We start from the raw sequence: 20,703 nt of genomic DNA, 5'->3' as shown, positions 1-20,703 counted from the left end.
TGCTATAAATTTCCCTCTTAGGACTGCCTTTGCAGTATCCCACAGGTTCTGGTAGTTCATGTCTTCATTATCATTTTGTTCCAAAAATTTGGTAATTTCTCTCTGAATTTAATTTATAACCCAGCTATCATTTAGCATAAAATTATTTAGTTTCCATGTCCTTGTGAGTTTGTAGATTCCTGTTGTTACTGAGTTCAAATTTTATTCCATAATGGTCTGAGAAGATACAAGGAATAATTTCTATTTTTTTAAATTTGCTGAGGTTAGCCTTGTCACCTAAGATGTGATCAATTTTGGAGGATGTTCCATGCACTGATGAGAAGAATGTGGATTCAGTTTTGTTAGGATGAAATGTTCTGTAGATGTCTGTTAGATCCAATTGTTGAGTGGTTAATTTTAAGTCTAAAATTTCTTTGTTTAGTTTCTTATTGAAGGATCTATCCAACAAAGCCAAAGGGGTGTTAAAATCTCCTACTATTATAGTGCTGGAGGAAATCAAGTTGCTCATATCAGTTAGTCTCTCTTATAAATTAAGGAGCATTCTGGTTGGGTGCATAAATATTAATAATTGAAATTTCATCATGTTGAGTGTTTCCCTTAACAAATATGAAGTGACCATCCTTTTCTTTCCTTACTTTTGTTGGTTTAAAGCCTATTGTATCTGCGAATAAAATTGCAACACCTGCTCTTTTCTGATTTCCATTACCTGATTATAGATGACCATCCCTTCACCCTGAGGCTATATCTTTTAAGGTAAGATGAGATTCTTGTATGCAGCAGATATCTGGCCTGAGTTTTTGTATCCAGTCAGCCAACCTGTTCCTCTTGAGGGCAATTTAAGCCATTCACATTAATTGAGAGTAGTGATAAGCCTGGTAGTATTTTGGGTGTCGAATATTTCAAAAGTCCAGTGGACATTTTTAATCCTTTTGCCACTGTGGAAGTTGGGATTTGATCAAAAATTTCTAAGTAAATTTACTTTGGTGGTAAAGCATTGTGCTGGTCATTGTGGAGGATGGGTCTCAGAATATCTTGGAAAGCTGGTTTAGTTATGGCAAATTTCTTCAGCATGTGAATGTTATTAAGGTATTTAATTTCTCCATCATAAATGAAACTCAGTTTAGCTGGATACAGGATCCTGGGTTGAAAATTGTTTTGTTTTAGGAGGTTGAAGGTAGCTTTTCTACCTTGAAAAGTTTCAGCAGAGAGATCTGCAGTCATTCTAATATTCTTCCCCTTGTAGGTTATAGTTTTCTTCTGTCTAGCTGCTTGCAGTATTTTCTCCTTCATATTAACTTTGGCAAAGTTAATTATAATATGTCTTGGAGATGCTTTTTTGGGGTTGAGTTGTGCTGGGGTTCTGAAACTGCTATCTGAATTTCAGAATTTCTCGCAATGTTTGGAAAGTTCTCCTCGATTATGTCTTGGAGTAGAGCATCTGGGCCTTTCGAAGCAACCTCATCACCTTCAGGAATTCCTATAAGGCAAATATTAGTTTTCTTGGAATTATCCCAGAGCTCCCTGAGAGAATGATCCATTTTTGCTCTTCGATTCTCTTCCTCTTTGAGCATTTGGGAGCATTCAAAAGCTTTCTCTTCAATGTCAGAAATCCTTTCTTCTGCCTGCTCCACTCTGTTACTGAAGGATTCTACTATATTTCTCATATCTTGGAAGGCTGCAACTTCTTTTCTCAATGTGTCAAACTCTTTGCTGACTTTGTCTTTGAATTCATTGAATTCGTGAGAAAACTTTTGAATTATTCCTAGAATTTCTAATTTCAACTTTACTTCCATTTTGTTAATCTTATTTGCCATCCAAATTCTAAACTCAATTTCTGACATCTCAGCCATTTGTTTATGAATGGGATCCTCTGGTGTGGCTGCTTTGTTGTTCTTTGAGGGAGTTGATCTGCTCTGATTATTAATGTTGTGAGAGTTTTTCTGCTGATCCTGCCCCATGATTGTTTTTCACCATTTGACTAGATGAGCAGGTAAGGTGAAATTGGATTGGGAGCTTCTGGAGTTGTGGTTAACCAGCCCTTTGCCAAAGAGCTGGGACTGGTGACTGCAGCTTTCCCCCTACACCTTTGCAAAGGACCCAAATAGTACTATAGCCTGAGAGTCTGGAGACCTGCTTGGTATGGTAGGGCTAGGTTTCTCTGTCTTGTATTCAGCTGATCTCTGTCCAATCCTAGTAAATCAGTGACTCTGGGTTGAAGTCTCAGCTGAAACTTGTTTCCTTGGAGTCGTAGCTTGCCTCAGCAGAGAAGACGTGCAATTGTTTATCTCTTCTCTCAGCTCGGCTCCCACCCTTTGGCTTTGTTGGGTTCTTTCTGGCTGTTTTCTCTCCCTCTGGACTGGAGCTTCTATTGAAAGCTGGCTCCAGTCAGCCATCATCCGCCACACCCCTTTATTCTGTTTTTCCGGGAGAGCTGAGTTAACGTCTATACCATCTGCCATCATGTTCCACCTTGGGATTAACTTTTCTAAAATATAACTTTGAGCATTTGACCTGATCAGAAGCCTTCAATGGGTCTGTACTGAATACTCAGTTTAGTCAAAAGGCCTCTGCCTAGAAATTAGGACCCTTTACTACATGGCCTTTTTCTTCCTGCCTTTTGCCCTTGACCCCTCTAGTCTGGCTTTTGAATGAAGTCCACAAAGTTAGCAATTCACTGGTGCTCCAAGGTAAACAAATGCGAATCAGGAAGTGATGATAAGGCATTCTAGGAGTTTTCTCCAGGCTTTGGAACTGAGGAGAGACAGGAATATCCCTATTAGTTGGTGTTGGCCAACAAAGTATGCAGGATCCCTGAAGAAGCTAGAAAGGGCTCTCCAACCTAAAGACAGTAGTAATGTTACATATTTTATACATATCACTCAACCAGATAGTTGTCACTAGACTTCACTCTCAGAAGAACAGACCTAACACCCATATTGAGCTAGTGATCCTTGATGTTTACATATGAGGACATAGTGGTAACAGCAATCATTCTCAGATTTGATTCTTTCCCTCCCTTCCATTAGCCCATGGACTGACTATTTAAGCCATGGATTTCTCCTCTCTGACTTAGAAAATATTCTTTCCTTTCTTTAATGATAGCTTCATGTTTTCTTATTCTTGAAAAAAGCAAACTTCTACTTCTAATATGACTGCCTTGCTCCAACTAGTATTCCATAGGCCCACAAGCCTTAGAAGTATGGGAAAGAGGAGCAATAAATTCATAGCAGGTGGACTCTAAGCAGGGGAGGATGAGGACTGAGTGCATGGATGATGTAAATAGCTCATGTGTTGTGCATAGCAAAATCACCAACACCTTCCCCATAAAATGAGGAACACAGAGTAGGAGAAGATATTCATAATACATATGAGATAAGACATTAAGTTTGCAAACTCATCCTAGAAAAAGTGCTATATACCTCATTGCTCAACATCACTATGGTCACCCTCAAGGTACTCCTCCTTGGGAAGCCATGCACCAATGCCAGCACCCAGTCAAAGCAATTTTCAAACTCTTTTTCTAGATTGGACATCAGGGCTGTCATTATATGGTCACTAGATGGCCAAGGGGGGTACTTCAAAGGTAACTGTAGTGATATTCAGCAGTGAGGTATGTAGCATTTTTTTCTAGGACAAGTTCATGAACTTAATTGTCCAACCTTGTATACCCAATAAATATTTCATATCTAAAATGTATAAAAAATTCCTGTAAATTGATTTAAAAAACCCAGATAAATCAGGGTAGAAAAACAGGAAAAGACTTGAATAGGCCCTTCACAAAAGGATATCCAAACAGAAAATTATTATATGAAAAGGTGTTCATTCTTGTTAATAATCTTGAAAATGTAAAGTTAAATCATAATACTATATCATGCCCATACAAAGTTGCTAAAATTTGAGAGCCTGACGATACCAAGAGTTGACAGCTGCTCTGTGATCAGCTGGAGTTTGCTGTACTGCTACTGAGATATAAATTGGTACAATTACTTTGAAAACTTTATCAGAATTTACTAAAGCTGAGCATACACAAACCCTAAGATTCAGCAATTCCACCCCCCAAATGTATACATACATTCATCACATGACATGTACAAGGTAGTTCTTTGAAAATTAAACACAGAATTACCATATGATCCAGCCGTTCTATTCCAAGAGAAGTGAAAACACACATCCACATAGAAACTTATTCACAAATATTATAGGTTGGGAAGGTTGAGAACCACTGCTCTAGAAAAACACCCCATATGCATCACCAATCCTGCCTTATCTTCCCCTCCCCTTTCCCCGGTAGCCATCATTCTATTTTCTGCCTATGTAGATTTACATACTCTGGATATATCATATAAAATGAATCACAACCTTCCTAATGCCACAGACCTTTAATATAGTTCCTGTGGGTCATGACCCACAGGTTGAGAACCGCGGTTCTAGGGGGATTAAAAAGTTCTGAAAGTGTAGAGAGGTGGTATAGTTGCACAACATAGTGAATACATTGAGTGCTACTGAATTGTATACTCAATGTAATGTGAATGGTTAATTTAATGTTACATAAATTTTACTTCAATTTTTAAAAGACCTAAAAATTCCCCTTTTCATTACTTTTATCTTCTCTGGAAAAGATATCTCTATTGCCTATTGTATACACACATAGGGAATTCCTTACTTTGCATAATGGTGGCACAAACTTCTGTTACCACAATTAAGCCAAATTATACCAGTTTCCAAAAATATGACTCAAATTTTAGTGATCACTGTATATTAACTCTGAGTAATTATATAAAATAAAAACGTCACATTGACTTCTTCAGTCCTCAGTTCACTGTGTAAAGAATAGATATGCATAATAATCAGTGACTAATCACATCACTCCTTAATGTCTGCTAGTGATTGGTCACTGCACATCTGTTATGTGGTTCATGTACAGCGAATGAACATATAGTTGTGTTTCCTCTTGTTCTCCTGGTGATAAATCCACAGGATGTTTTATAAAAATTAATCAGTGAAAGAGGGAATTGGCCACAAAAATAAAAATGCAACAAAAGAAATGAAAAATGATAATGCCAAAAGTAAAATTCTAATCCAGTGTAAATTGGATGTTATGGAAGAAATAGTTGACCATTGGATTGTTAGCACAAGATCTCAGTCAATTAAGGTTGCTATAACAAAATATCATAGACTGAGTGGCTTATAAACAACAGAAATTTATTTCTCACAGTTCTGGAGGCTGGAGTCTGAGATTGGGGTGCCAACCTGTTTAGACTCTGATGAGGGCCCTCTTCCAGGTTGCAGATGACAATCTTCTTGTATACTCACATGGCAAAAAGGGGGTGAGATAGCTTTCCAGGGTCCCTTTTATAATTAATTACCTTCTAGAGGGCCCACCTCCTAATACCATCATATTGGGGGCTAGGATTTCAATGAATGGGGGAGGAACAAATATTTAGTTACACTGCAAATGGCTACCTTTTAAGAGACTCAGGCTATACTGCCAGAGGAACTTTGTGGAGGCACACTTATCAATATAAATGAAGTAATTTTGATGAAAAGAATGAAGATGTCCCAGAAGAAGTGATGCCAGCAAACAATTTCACATTAAAGAAACTCTCAAAGATATTTCATGACATTGAAAGGTCAAAGGATAAAATGTTGAAAGCTGATCAAAACTTGGAAAAGAATATGACGATATGCCAATGCATAGAAAAATGGTTACTCTTTATTATAAGTTATATGACAAGAAGACAAAATTGTGAAAATTACTCTTATAATATTTTCTGACAAAAAAGAAAACCCAAAAGCCATACAGTTGACCTTTGAACAATTCAAGGGTTAGGACCACAGACATCCCCTGTCGAAAATTGACATATAACCTTTGACTCCCCCAGAACATAACTGCTAATAGCCTACTGGGGACTAGAAGCCTTATTGATAGTATAATCAGTCAACTAACATATATTTTGTATATTTTATGTATATATACTATTTTCTTATAATAGGCTAAGCTAGAGAAAAGAAAATATTAAGAAAAGCATAAGAAAGATAAAATATATTTACTCTTCATTCAGTGGAAGTTGAGGTGAAGGAAGAGGAGGGGTGGGTCTTGCTATCTCAGAAGTAGCAGAAGTGGAAGACCATCTACGTATGAGCAGACTCACAGAGTTCAAACCCATGTTGTTCAAGAGTAAACTGTACTTTAATTCCTAATGTTTCTCATAAATACTTGTTTTTTTCATTTATAACTGACAATATATTTATCATTGACAATAAGACAGCTTTTACTCCTGTGACAAACATTTTTAAGTCACTGAACAATTTGGAATTGTAATTCTTCCCATTGATTTTTAAGATTACTTTGCATGGTATGAGCTCACACAGCCATTTCTATGATCCCACACCTCTGTGCAAAGTTACAACAGCCTGTGCTCTATTCCCTATAGGTCATGTTCCAGTCCAGATACCATTACCACCAATTTAAAATATCTCTATCTCATAGCAATATTTTTGCCACATAGTACTGGCTTAATTTGTTTCCACCATTCCCTCCTTGCTCAAAGACTTTGTAATTCCCCCCCCCCATTGCAATTTTTAAAAATGCACATTCCTAAATGAAGACATTTTCTGATTTTCTTACTCACCAAACAAGGTGATCCCTTTCTCCCTCCTTTGAAACCTCTACCTACTGGAGCAAAAAAAAAAAAAAAAAAAAGAAAAAGAAAAGAAAAAAACTCCTTCAATCCAAATTTGTTATAAAGGCGAATATATTTGGTTTTGTTTTTACTTTGTTTTTGCAGATATGGAATTGCATGTCTAAAATGAGATATAGCTAAACACTTGCATATAACAAAAAGGAAAAAAATGGACAAAGGAAGTGAAAACTAGAACTTCTCTTTTCCTCCAAATAAATATGAAAATCCTAAAGCAGAGCTTTTCCAAAAAAAAAGATAACTCACTATTACGGCTTTTTATTTGAGTATTTATAGAATACTGAATACTTGTAAAACGTCTATGTTAAGAACACAGTCTGTGTGAGTTTTATTCCTCGTGGGTGTGGGGGAAAGACAACACTGTGCACCCTAAGTTGTTCAGCAGTCACTCCCTCAGCCTCCCAGTTGCTATGTTCAACTGTACTTTATACATTGCCCTTGAATAAAGAGTCACTTGGCTGTGAAATTTCTTGAACCAACAGCTCTTTGTTGAAGAGCTCACAAGACTTTTAATAAAGACAACTAAAAAGCAATTGATTTTCCCCTGGTTGTAGTATGTATTCAAAAGATTGATAAACAATATCTACCATGCTCTCCCTTAAGAATGCATCCTTTGATTTGTTCTTTAAAGAAAAAATTCACACAAGTCAATATTTGTTTTCTTTTTATAATAACCACATACAGAGTTTTCTGGGACAGTGGTACAACAGTTTTCTGTTCACATTCTCATTCTATGTGATTTATTTGAAATTATCTCTAGATAATACATACTTGGATCAATTTCTGTCCACCGCACACACAACGTACTACAGTACATTGCCAGGCACCCTACATCGACTGCCACCCCATCTATGATAGTAGACATATCAACTGTCATTTTATTTATAACCCCATGCTCTTGGCCATGGTTGATTAGACCAAGAATACACACTTGCCTCAATTTCAACCAACCAAAGTCCCTTCTCTTGGAAATTGGATTTTGAACTGAAAGGCAGTCCTTTTGGTGGGTATCTGGACATGTGAGATATATGCTTAGAAATATGAAAAGGAAATTTCTACTTGTCATGCAGGGGAAAAATCCATCTGCATGACAGGAAAAAAATTACTTTCCTGGTTCCAAATCCTTTCTTAGCCCATGTTCCTTCCTATAACTGGGTCCCATTAAACATCCTTATATCCTTAAAATAGATTTATTTCTTTTGCCTACTTAAGCTTATTAGACTTACTTTCTACTACTTGCTCATAAGAGAAACAAAGAATATTCTCACTCATAAATGGGTGATAAAAACTGTGTGTATATATAGACATAGAGAAGGGAAGGATAGACAATGGAGACTTCAAAGGGTAAGGAGGTAGAAGGGGGTGGATGATGAGAAATTACTTAATGGGTTCAATGTACGTTATTTAGGTAGTGGATACCTTAAAAGCCCTGACTTGTACATTATGCAATGTATACATGTAACATAATTGTATATATACCCTATAAATTTATGCAAATAAAAACAAAAGAATATTCTAATGCAGGTGTTGAGAGACTTCATCTTTGAAATAAGAATAATGATGACACTGTTATTAATCTCAATACCAAACAAGCAGAGCAATGAGTGTCCTTTTAAAGTTAAAATCAACAATTATTTTTACATACAAAAATCTATCAGCTTCTCCCAGGAAGGCTTTGTTACCTGTCCTAAGCTTGCTATGCAGATCTACCCTGCTTGACATGGTATACATTAAGTGATCTGCTATTCCACAAAAGCACATCAGCTTTCACAGGACAACCAAACCTTTTAGATCTGCAACCAATTCTTTATCTGTGAGGGGTATGTGGTCTCAAACATCATACTATATCTTTTATATGAGACACTGTCCTAAATGAGTAACAATTTCAACATCTTAACAGTGTCTGTGTTGGTTTCCCTGGTGCCACAAGGTCCGTACTGGGGAAAATGTCTCTCATCTGACCACTGACCATAATGGTGCTTATTTTCTTCCTGTCTAATATTATTTACCTTTAGAAATGTTAATTATTGATGTTTCTGAAACTTAATATTTTCTAAAATGCACTTGGTATTCTCTCCCAGAGGATTTACTTCATACTCTGGTTTCTCTTCAGATCGCATAAATCTTTCGCCTTTTATCAGAGGATTTACTTCATTCAATGTCTTGTGGGTTTTTAAGCTCATTCTGATCACTAAACAGCATACAGGAACTGAACGTCTAAACTGTCTATAAATTTGGGGAACTAGATAAATGGAACCAAAGAATAAATCTAGCAGAGATCTAATTTCCTAAACTTAACAGACAATATATCCCATTTTTTCCTGTCTCCCCCATTCTTAAGTTATTAAAAATAACATGATTACACAATCAAGACCCAGATTTAATCATTTCTTCTTTGCTGGAAACAACAAATAAGAGGATTTATTTCAAGTGAAAAACTTCTTGAATATTATCAGATGTTTTAAGAGGTGTTTAGCCTTTAAATTTTTTTCTGGTCCCACCAACACACAATATTTCAGTCTAGCATCTTAATCAGTTAGCTAGTCATTTGTTAACTGTCTAGAAAACAATTAGTAAAGTCATTAATTTACTATTCTATTCTCAAGATTAATAATTACTTGCTTTTAATTATGATAAATTATGTTTTATTAAAGGTTCTGTCCTCACTATAAATTGAAATGTATTTGATTTTTATAAATATGTTTCAATGAAATAGGGCACTTCACAGCAGGGATAAGGGCTCAGGTAATCTTTTTCAAAACTGACATTTGATTTCAAAAAACAGAATATATATAAACAAAAAAATTACAAAAAAGTAAAAAGAATCAGAATTAATACAAACATTTTAAAAGTATTTTTCTACTAATAGTTATTAATATATATTCATATAATCAATTATATAATATTAACTCACTACCCAATTACTTATTAATTATCAATGGACTTATGTTTTGAGTTTGTCCTTAACATTAACTACAATATTATGGTAAAATTTTGAAACAAAAAAAAATTTAACAAATACAGAAATGGCTATATAAATTAAATTAAATTTTACCATCTTATGTGTAAAATAAAACTTTAATAAAGAATATTTAATGTATAAGAGTTGAAGTTATAAGAAAGCATAGATAATTTGATAGAAATAAGGAAGGATGTTGAATTATAAATTATCAAGTTATAAAAACTTATATTTTAGCGGCTTTGGAATGTAGTCTGGAAGGTCCTTAAAAAGTTAAACTTAGAGTTACCATGTGATTTTACTTTTAGGTATAATTACAATTCTAATTATATACCCAAGATAATTGAAAACAGATATTCAAACAAAAGCTTGTATGTGAATGTTCATAGTGGTATTATTCATAGTAGCCAAAAAGTGGAAAGAACCTAAATGCCCAGTGATTGATGAATGAATAAAAACTATGCGTGTATCCATACAATGGAATAGTATTCGGTCATCAAAAGAATGAAATACAAATATATGCCTGGTCGTGGACGAATCTTGAACATGTTAACTAAAACAAACCAGACACAAAAGGCCACATAGATTCCATTTATGTGAACTGTCCAAAATAGGCAAATCCATAGAGACAGAAAATAGACTGTTCAGTCTACTGGTGTTCAGGGTCTGGAGAGAGGAGACAATGGGGGTTGACCATTTATGGCTACAAGGTTTGGGGGAATATGATGAATGCATCCTGGAATTAGATAGGGATAATAGTTACATAACTTCGTAAATATACTAAATACCACTAAATTGTATTCTTCTAAATGGTAAATTTTATGGTATGTGAATTACATCTCAACTTAAAAATTATATGAGAAAAATAATTTACAGAAAAGGAAAATCAGAACATTAACCAATGCATGTGATAATAAATCGCTTGATTCTTTCTGTTCAGCATATTCATCAAAAATGGCCTACATGCATTTAATAATCTGTGTATACAGAAGTATCCCCTTGTAAGTGCTCACCATGTATTACACAAATAATACCTCCAGAATAGAGTGGGAGCCACATTTTAAAGGACTGGGAGGAATCCAGACACAGAGAATGCCCTGTTACGCTCCACACAGACACAGAAAAAAATAATATTGTATTTCAGAAGCATCTCGAGGACTTTAGATCCCGAATCAATAGAGAAATGCTAAATTAGAAATAGAAATTTAGAACAACTTGCAGAAAATGGACTGAAATGTTCATCTAAATTTTGTGTTTCTTTTTGTATTTATTTATTTTTATTAAATCATAGCTGTGTACATTAATGAAATCATGGGGCACCATGCACTGGTTTTATATACAATTTGAAGTATTTTCATCACACTGGTTAACATAGCCTTCCTGGCATTTTCTTAGTTATTGTGTTAAGACATTTATAGTCTACATTTAGTAAGTTCCGCATGTACCCTTGTAAGATGCACCCTAGGTGTGTGAGTTTAATACTAACCACTGAGCTTTGTCCCAGTAGCCATGATTTTCATGTGACTATTTGCGTACCTTGTGTTAGTTCCAATACCAGCCTTACCCAAATGTTTTCATTACTACAAAATATTCAAGAGAGAAAATGAAATGGATTTCTAGCCAGTTATCCAAAGTGAACACAGTTGGGATCTTTACAGCAGCTGATAGAATATTTCACCTTTTCAGTGTAGTGTCTTGATAACACTAACCGTCATTTTGTGTCCTCCAAAGGCAGAGCATTCTATTCCCACCAGTGCCTCAGAGAATGAGATCCCAATTCCTTAGAGTATGATGGTGATAAGTTGAAATTTATCTATAGTCCCAGGCAATGTCAGTATACTGAAATGGACGTGTTTAGTGTTAAGTACCTTACTAGCAATTTCCCTGTTGAGCATTGGAATGTGATAAAGCATTAGACCTTTACTCTTTGGAGTAAAATGCAGTGCTTCAAAAAAAAAAAAAAATAGATTGGGGAGAACTTCTGGCAGCCATTTGTCCCAGTAATTGACCAACAGGGAACAATAAAGCAGTATTCTTCAACACCAGCATCCTGTTGGAAGCACCATACCCTTCCTCTTACACATTTTACAAATTGAAATGCTAGTAGAACAAGCACACTTCTCCATTAAATGGATAAATCTGACCCATTGAACATGAGCAACAGCAGTATGGCACCTACAAACGACAATGGAGAGATCCATTTCTGTGGCTTCCCAGAACTTGTGGGCCTCTTTAAGGGTAAAAGCAATCTTTTCACCTTCTATCTTGAGGCAGTGACCATATTGACTCTAAAGTTTTGCCTATATCCATCATATTATAACAGGAAGCATCTCCAGCTAACTTTGCTCCCAAGTAACTACTAACACTTTATAAAATTAAACAATCTGAAGGAAAGCATCAGAAGGTTTCACCACGGAAAGAATACCACAGCCAACAGAGAAATGAGGATTTCACCAAAGACTGTGCCTTGCATGTTAAAAATGCATCATGCACATCTGTAATAATTAAGGGATCCTGTTCATCTGAGAAGCATAATCTCATAACACCTCATTTTAAATGAAAGATCATCTAACAGCTTACTCATTTTTACCTTAATCCAGTGGTTCTCAACCTTCCTAATACCATGGCCCTTTAATACAGTTCCTGTGGGTCACGACCCACAGGTTAAGAACCACTGCCTTAATCTATTACTACTCAGTTGGAATAGTTACATGGGAGAAAAAGAGATGCTTTCCCTAAGTAACAGTCCAGTAGGTTTTCCCACCTCAATTCTTCTTTTTCTTTGCTATCTCTGGCCCCAGCATGTGATTTTTTTTAAGCATTTCAAAATGTCAATACACAAACAAAGGAGACCAGAAGCAACCCCTGCTATCATAGAATCTTGTTTTATAAACCGACAAACACTGACATGTAATGAAACGTTATTCCCTTTTTCCCCTCCTCTTTGTAAATGATTTGCTTCCCCCTCCTTGTCCATGTATAAATAAACAGAAAAGTGTCTGTATATTTGGTGTTTTTTCTCCTCTGGTCTTCATAATCAAGGGCTATTACAGCAATAGATCTTATCTGCAGAATGGCAGTCCCTCTGCACCTTGGGTTCAGGTTTTTGTTTATGCTTGGCTGCCATTGTGGCTGTTCCTGATAGTTTTAGGTCAGCCATGACAGACTATGGGTGACACTAAATAAACAAGCTGGGAGTCTGGGACCCGCCAGGAAGGAGTGGTACTAGGGCTCACAGTTTGATTTTCCTTGATTAATCACCCCTTTTATTTAGAAGAACTTATTGTGTACAGTATCTGCTTGTCTGGCTAAGCAAATTACACCATCAACCAGCAAGGACTTAGAAATCCTCATAAACAAAGGGAAACAAGGAAGACAAGCACAGCTTACTCAACTGCAAAGTGAAGCTGCCAGCTTTAGAAGCGTGATCAGGGCTGTTTATTTATTTTCCGAATAGTGTATAGTTCTTGAGGCAGTGACCAAGAGCTATACACATATTTTCTTCTGCTGCTTGTTATCCTGCTCTGACCTAAGTAACCTTGTCAAGCCACCTCCCAGGTTGTCCAGATCACCACAACTAGCAGACTAATCATTCAGAATGATAAGAAGGGGAATGATTTTTTGTGATCAGCATCTCGGTATCCATCTTAGCTCCCCTATGCATTGTCAGTGTGTGTGTGTGTTTTACAGCCACTAGGTTTAGAGAGAAGGCTGCTGAATGAGGCTGTGTTTTGTTATATTCTCTGCTCTGCAACTCAGTTCAGAATCACTTTCTGAGATCCTACTGTACATGAGACACGATAGCACCCATAAAATTATCATTATCCATTAATATCTTCAAATTGCACTCCTGAATTAAGCAAAGACTTGTAACGTGTGTAACTGGCTATAACTATTTAGGAAGAAAATAATTTATCCCTCAAATTATATGTAATTAAAAGCATGGCTCTCGGGGATACTGAGAGCCCTTCAGTTCTGATTCAGCAAGTTGACACAAGGTCTTAAGATTTACATGAATTGCAATAACAAAGATAAGAATAAAAATGAAATTTAGGAAAGTGTTCAAATAATTGGATAATAAAAACAACTACCAAAAGCTATGGACAGGGAATTCATGGACATATATTAATAAAGAACCTCACTGATAATCAAGAAGAATAGATATCAACATAATTTTTCACCTATCAAAAAATGTAAGTTTTTTAAATTAAGGTTGGCATTTTGCGGATGATTACTATGGTAATCTGGATTTTATTGCACTCGCCTGCTGTCAGTGGGAAAATACATTGATATAATATTTTTGGACAATTAGAAGAATTCCTATGGCCAAGACCATATTCTAAGGCAGTCCTTCTCAAACTTTAACTGGTATAGGAATCCTGGGGATCTCTTTTAAAACCAAGGTTCTGATTGAGTAAGTCCAGGTGTAGATTAAGTCTTCATTTCAACAAGCTCCAAGACAATAAGGATTCTATAAGTTCAGAAAACATTCTTTAAATTGCAGTATTAGAAGGCTTTTGTGAAAGTGGGTGTGGAAGGCAGGCAACACCAAAGTAGGACACTGAGAGAGAGGGATGACTCATGACAAGGCCATTGCTTTAATCCTAGAGGTTTCCTATGAAATTGGTACGTTCTGTCCTGGATGTGATCTCTTGGAGGTACCTGTAGATTTGTGTAAAAGGCAGAGGAATACCCAGGTTTGAAGCTTCAGAGTAAATTTTGAACAGAGGCATATTAGGTTGAACCATATGAAACTGCCAAAATTCAACCTCTTTCAACCTACTAAAATGACCATTTTCATAGATGTTAACACAGAATTAAAGTTGAGGATCATTTTTTGTGGGGGCGATAACTGAACGTGTGGAAGTCTATGAGATTCATAAAACTAAGCATGAGGATTGAAGTGAGAACTGAACTTTGGGAAATATCCACATTTAGGAGATGAGAAGACAAAGTGAGATAAAGGAGTCTGTGTAGGGTTGTTAGAACTCCCATAAAAAAGTAACACAAAATGGGGAGAATATAACAGAAATTTGTTTTCTCATAGTTCTGGAGGCTATAAGTCAGAGATCAAAGTATCAGCAGAGATAGTTTCTTCTGAGACCTGTCTTCTTGGGTTGTAGAGGGTTGCCTTCTCCCTGTGTCTTCACATGGTCTTCCCTCTGTACATGTCTATATCCTAATGTCCTCTCCTTATAACATAGTAATATTATGTTAGGGTTCATCCTAATAACCTCATTTCAACGTAATTACCTCTTTAAAGACCCTATCGCTAAATGCAGTCACATTTTGAGGCACTGAGGGTTAGGGCTTCAACATTTGGGCAGGAACACAATTTAACCCATAACAGATACTGACAAAGAATTTTCAAAAATATAGGGAGGAACCAGCATTGTACTTTAAGAAACTTAAAGATGCAGAATCTCAGCAGAGTCCTAGAAATAAGAATGTAATGTGAGGATGACGAATGAGTTGTTAGAAGAGGCCCCTGAACTTGGGATTTGGAGGCTTCACAGACATTTAGGAAAGTACTTTGAGTGATAAAATCAAGGATGGATTCAGTCAGAAAAAAAAAAAGAAAAAGAAGTGAAGACATTGGAAAAACGTTAACGAGACCCACTGGTATAAATAAAACAAACATAAATGTATTAGCAGCCTTGTCCAGCCCCCATTAAACCTGGCCACTCTGTTTCTCTTCCATTGGGCCACCTGCTCACTTCCTCAGCAGGGAGCCCAAATTTCAGTACCTTAAACAATGTGTAGGATTATGTCCCAAGACCATTCCTATACGACTATTTCTGATACCTTAAGGATAAAGTGTTCAGTAAGACTCACTGGCAAATCATCCTCTTCTGATGACCACCAGCTTCAAAGAAAGGAAGGAAAAAGGCTCTCTTTTTCTCAAAATTCATCTGGGAATGAGAATCAACAGTAAGTCATCTAAGTAACTTGGCCACTTATGTGACTATCTTAATTTGCTTGGGCTGCTATAATGAAATACCATAGGCTAGAAGACTTAAATAACAAATATTGATTTTTCACAGTTCTAGAGACTGGAAGTGTGAGATCAAGGTGTCAGTATGGTTGGGTTTGTGGTGAAGATGCTCTTCTGGTTTGCACCTGGCCATCTTCTCCTTGTGTCCTCACACAGCTGAGACCAGAGAGAGGAAGCAAGATCTCTCATGTCTGTCTTGGTGCCCATGGCTCACTGGGTAGGGCGTTGGCCACATACACCAAAGCTGGTGGGGTTGAGCCCAGCCCAGATCTGCTAAACAATAATGACAACTGCAACCAAAAATAGCTGGGTATTGTGGTGGGCCTTGTAGTCCCAGCTACTCTGGAGGCTGAGGCAAGAGAATTGCTGAAGCCCAAGAGTTTGAAGTTGCTATGAGCTGTAACGCCATAGCACTTTAAAGAGAGCAATATAGTAAGACTCTGTCTCAAAAAAAAAAAAAAACAAACTCTCATGTCTCTCCTTATAAGGGAACTAATTGCATTCATACGGGCTCTATCTTCATGACCTACTAACCTTCCAAAGGCCCTACCTCTTAACACCATCACACCAGGGATTAGGATCCCAACACATGAATTTGGGTGGGGGGGACCTAATCAGTCCATAGTGATGACATCATTTCTATAATATCATATGGCAAAGTCATGAAATTACCCACACTATGTTCTGGCACCTAAGATAAGTTTATATTCTCCATAGATGTTTTATTTGTCCTCATGATCTCCATACTGATATATATCACAAAAAAAGGAACTGAATTTAATCCAGATAAAAATATTTTAGTCCTTCTGTATAAAGGTTCCTTTTAGTTTAAAATTTTAGTTTACTGATAATTCACTCGTCATCAGGTTCAACTATTCTTCTGTGGAAATTCAGCCATTTGAAGATCTTACCAACTTCTCTGTTCTTTTCTCAAAATGATACCCTGGGTATCATGGTGAGGGCAAAGGCTTACCAGGTCTTTGTGGCAGTGGGTTGAAGGAGTCCTGAGATCCAACAGTGATTCATAGGTTCTCTGCTATCATGTCTCTTTTTTACCTAGTTGCATTCACATCTGAAGTCAGTAGCTGGTGTGCTTGTTGCAAGGACCATTCTGAATTGATTGCAGCCTGGTAGTGACTCCAAATTCACCCTCACTCTTACTGGTGAATTGACATATGCATCCAGCACTCAGCCTGTACTTGCAGTTACCTCACCAGTGTAGACACCAATATGGTAGTTGCACTGGATGTCAACTCTGCCCCAACTAGAGTATAAATCCTACAAGGCCAGAATTTAATCTGTAGATTTTATTCACTGCCATATCCCCAGTGCCTAGAATGGTTCGTATTACATACTGGCATTCAATAAATACTGTGGATAAGTCAATGTTCTAGGCTCAGCTCTTGCCATGCAGAAAGAAAAGAATCCTTTTGCTTATTCTCTCCCTCTCCTTCTCACCTGGTTTCAAGTGTACTTGTCAAAACTATAAAATCTTTATTTGAACATCAGAAAGTAAATGTTAATTCTTTCTCTCACTGCGTATAACTTCTCTAAGAAGTCTCAATCCTTCCCCTTCCCTCTCTTCCCACTCTTACCCAGAAGCTGATAGTTCTCTCAGTCATTGGAGCCTTTTCTTTGCACCAGCAGAGCTGAGGGCATGGGGAGCAAATAAAGTGACTTATCAGATTAGAAAATGTGTGTTCCTCCTGTAGCCTCTTGGGAGCAGACCTGCCCACTATTGGCCCCTTCACCATTAGCCACTATTGCTGATGGCTAGTGACTAAGCCCATTGGATTCCAGGAGTCAGCCCAGACAGCCCACTTGACCATACTCTGAAATTCATCCATAGTAAAGGGGATCTTTCAGCACCCTATTAACTTACTACTGATGAAATTTTTCATTATTTCAGAATTTGGTCAAAGAAGAGAAAAGCTATTTGTTGCTATGCCTTGGAAACCCCTAAAACTTGAATTTTCTCCTCACCCTAAATCTCTCAATGAAGACTTAGTCAATAGATAATGAAAATTCAGCATGTATAGTATGGATGACATAAATGCCTGGGTTGAACCATTTAACATGGTGCAGAGTGTAGGAGATAACAGAACTCCAGCGCTCTGAGCCATCCAATCTTTATCCATTTGCTTCCTTCTTGGCCAGGGCCATGTACAGCTTGTCCAAATTTGGTAAAGAAACAAATTTCAAGAACTTTCTTTGTTACACAGTTCCATATTTTCTTAAAGAATGACATCATAATGGTCTTCACCGGCTGACAGTAATGCAATGGAAGGGCTCCAGACTGAGAAATGGGAAAGCTTACTTAGTTCATAACATCCCAGGCATTTCTCTATGCTCCACTACCTCAGCTGGGAGGCTTAGATGATCTTTAACACGCTGTTCTATACTTTTTCAAGACATTTGGTCTTTTTCATCTCTTAAAATAAGATGAAAATAGTCCCAGCTAGAGGGCAAAAATAATTGATCAACATTCTTCATTTTGTAAACTTTCACAAAGTTACTTCTAAATTAAAGGCACCTCTAAGCACTATTTTTCCAATCCAAGTAAAATTACCTTAGCATTCTTTCACAGATAATATTTGCAAACCAGCACTGGGTGGTAACTTTTTGCTTCCAAAATATATTTTAAAGGGTGATGCTTTTGAAAAAGAGGATGTTGGCCAGAGTAGCTGACACCAGGATAGTTTAATTAGCTACGCATTTGCCTCCTATCCATGTCCAATAAATATGCATTCCTTGGCACAGCTGCATCACAGCATGCACATTTAAATTAAAGAGGCTTCCTCAGAAGCTGGGGAAATCCTGATACCTTTTCCCTTTGCCAGAAGCCACATCAAATCCTGAATCAGTTGTCTCCTCAGAATTTCTTTATAGGTGTCTTCTTGTGGCAATCACAAACATGTTGCCAGATTAGGTTTTCATATTGTTCACTATTTATTTGGGGATTCTCTTAAAATTATAATAATAGCAACTAGGTTTTTTAAAAAATGAAATTAGACCATTTGGGTTTCTATCCTTTTCCCCTTAAATGGATGCACATCAATGACACTTGGTGAAACAGATTCGAGAACTATTGCCTCATACTTTTCCTTTTATCTTCACAATTGCTTTTGTAGAGGAAAGCATCATTAACTGAAAGTGAAATTAAACCAAAAGGATTAAATCCTTTTTGTACATTAGGATTCAAAAGTAAGTTATCTCAGATAGCAGATATTTAAAATGAGATGCTATTGCTTGAATGTTAGCTTTTTAAAATCCTATAGTATTATTTTCTTCCCAATCAAAACTCCCTAGCTAACAGAGAAAAGGCGCATCCCTACCCACAGTTCTGACCAGTCTGTGTCAGTCTCCAGACACTCATCCACAGCTTGCACCTGACAGAGGCAATGACAGATGAGCTTACTCACTGTTTGCTCTCCCCTGCAGAGAGGGCAGCCTTTCTTCTTTTCCAAGAGCCAGGGAGAGAAGGATGGCAAGTAGATGGATGGACATTCCAGAGGCACCTGTGGGGATACTGAATGTGTGACAAGTATCAGTGGCACCTGTTACTACATGGAACCAGCCAGGATGTGTTAGGACCAGCACCAAGTCCTCCTGGACTGGACCGCTCATGGTGACCTAAGAGGGAAAAGACCTTGTTTAACCATCTGCAAGGACCCTCTCATGGCTGACCACTCTGAGACTTGTCAGACAGGCATAAGGTGCCACTGCCCTACACTGTGTTTGTGGTGTGTGCAGGGCAGTCCTCACATCTTAAAGACAGCCACAGAATGAACGAGACAGACAGAAATGCCCAGGGTTAGCGATGAAGAAGGGGCAAGTGAAGAGAGAGATAGAAAAGGGGATCTCGGTGTTTCCTCCTACAGTTTGCTCCTTTAAATAATGAGAAGGTTAATGGCTTCTGCAGTCCTAAAATACACCCATGCCTGCCAGGTTTCTGAAGGTTAATTGCTGCTGCTGGGGGAGCTGCCCTAATTTGTGCTGCCTTTCAATGACCTTCCTGTAGGCAAACGCCAGAAGAGGCCTGCCTGCAGGTGTGCTGCACACCCGAGAGACCTGCAGCCCCTCCCAGCAAAATGTGGCGCATGAGCCTGAGTTATTAGAAAAGTTTATTAGTGATTGTCAGTGATTGATATTCAGGGGCAAATGTTGCTGGATGATTTCACATTTTCATCTGTCTTGTAGGATTTTTTAATAAAATTTTCAATTATACTTTAACTGTTCTCTTCCTGTCACCTTGGAGTTGCTATATTATCCACAATGTGCTCCTGTGATACAATTCATACCTTTGAGAGGCTGACAAGAGAAGTGAATGTCATGAGGCAGCCAAGTTTTAGTCCACAGCCATCGTCTTTCCCTTTCCCCTGGTGACAGTGACTATAAGTTCAAATAAAAAAGATTGAGATACATCGATACATGTCTGAAATAGGAAATCCCAAGACAAGGAATAACCATAATTTTTTTGCAACAAACTAGTCATAGTGACTCCGCAATTAACTGACCTATATTAGGTCAGCTTCCTAGACTGAAAAGTGGACATTAAAAATGTCTACCTTTGCTATTCTTTGGATATAGAGGTAGAAATGGGTACCCAAGCACAGGAGATGATTTAGCCACTCATTTTTCTAGCAACATCAAAGAGATGCTTTACAGCAGTTCTTACTATGTGGCCTTCTCCCATCTTTTTAATCATTTGACAATGAGACATATACTCATATACCCCCTGGTCCCTTATTCGAGTCATTCATAGAAGGAGGCAGAGAAGCAGGCAGCTATCTCTGCTATGTACAAAGACAGGAGACAAGGCCCCCTCTCCTAGTCATAATGTGCTGGAGGGGCTGCCCTGATTATTATTATTAGAGCCTCATTTCTTTGGTGCTGGAAGGTAGTTCTATCATCTTGGAGACTTCTTTTATAAAGTAATAAAATTAATATGAGCTACTTGCCTTATTTGCTAACTGCATAAGTGTGGTGTGGCAACACACACATACATACAGAGCAATGGGTTTAGTATTGGAAGATAATGATGTTTT

The sequence above is a fragment of the Nycticebus coucang genome, chromosome 6 (genome assembly GCF_027406575.1).
Source record: "Nycticebus coucang isolate mNycCou1 chromosome 6, mNycCou1.pri, whole genome shotgun sequence".
Classification (NCBI taxonomy): Eukaryota; Metazoa; Chordata; class Mammalia; order Primates; family Lorisidae; genus Nycticebus; species Nycticebus coucang.
This window is presented reverse-complemented; position numbering follows the sequence as displayed.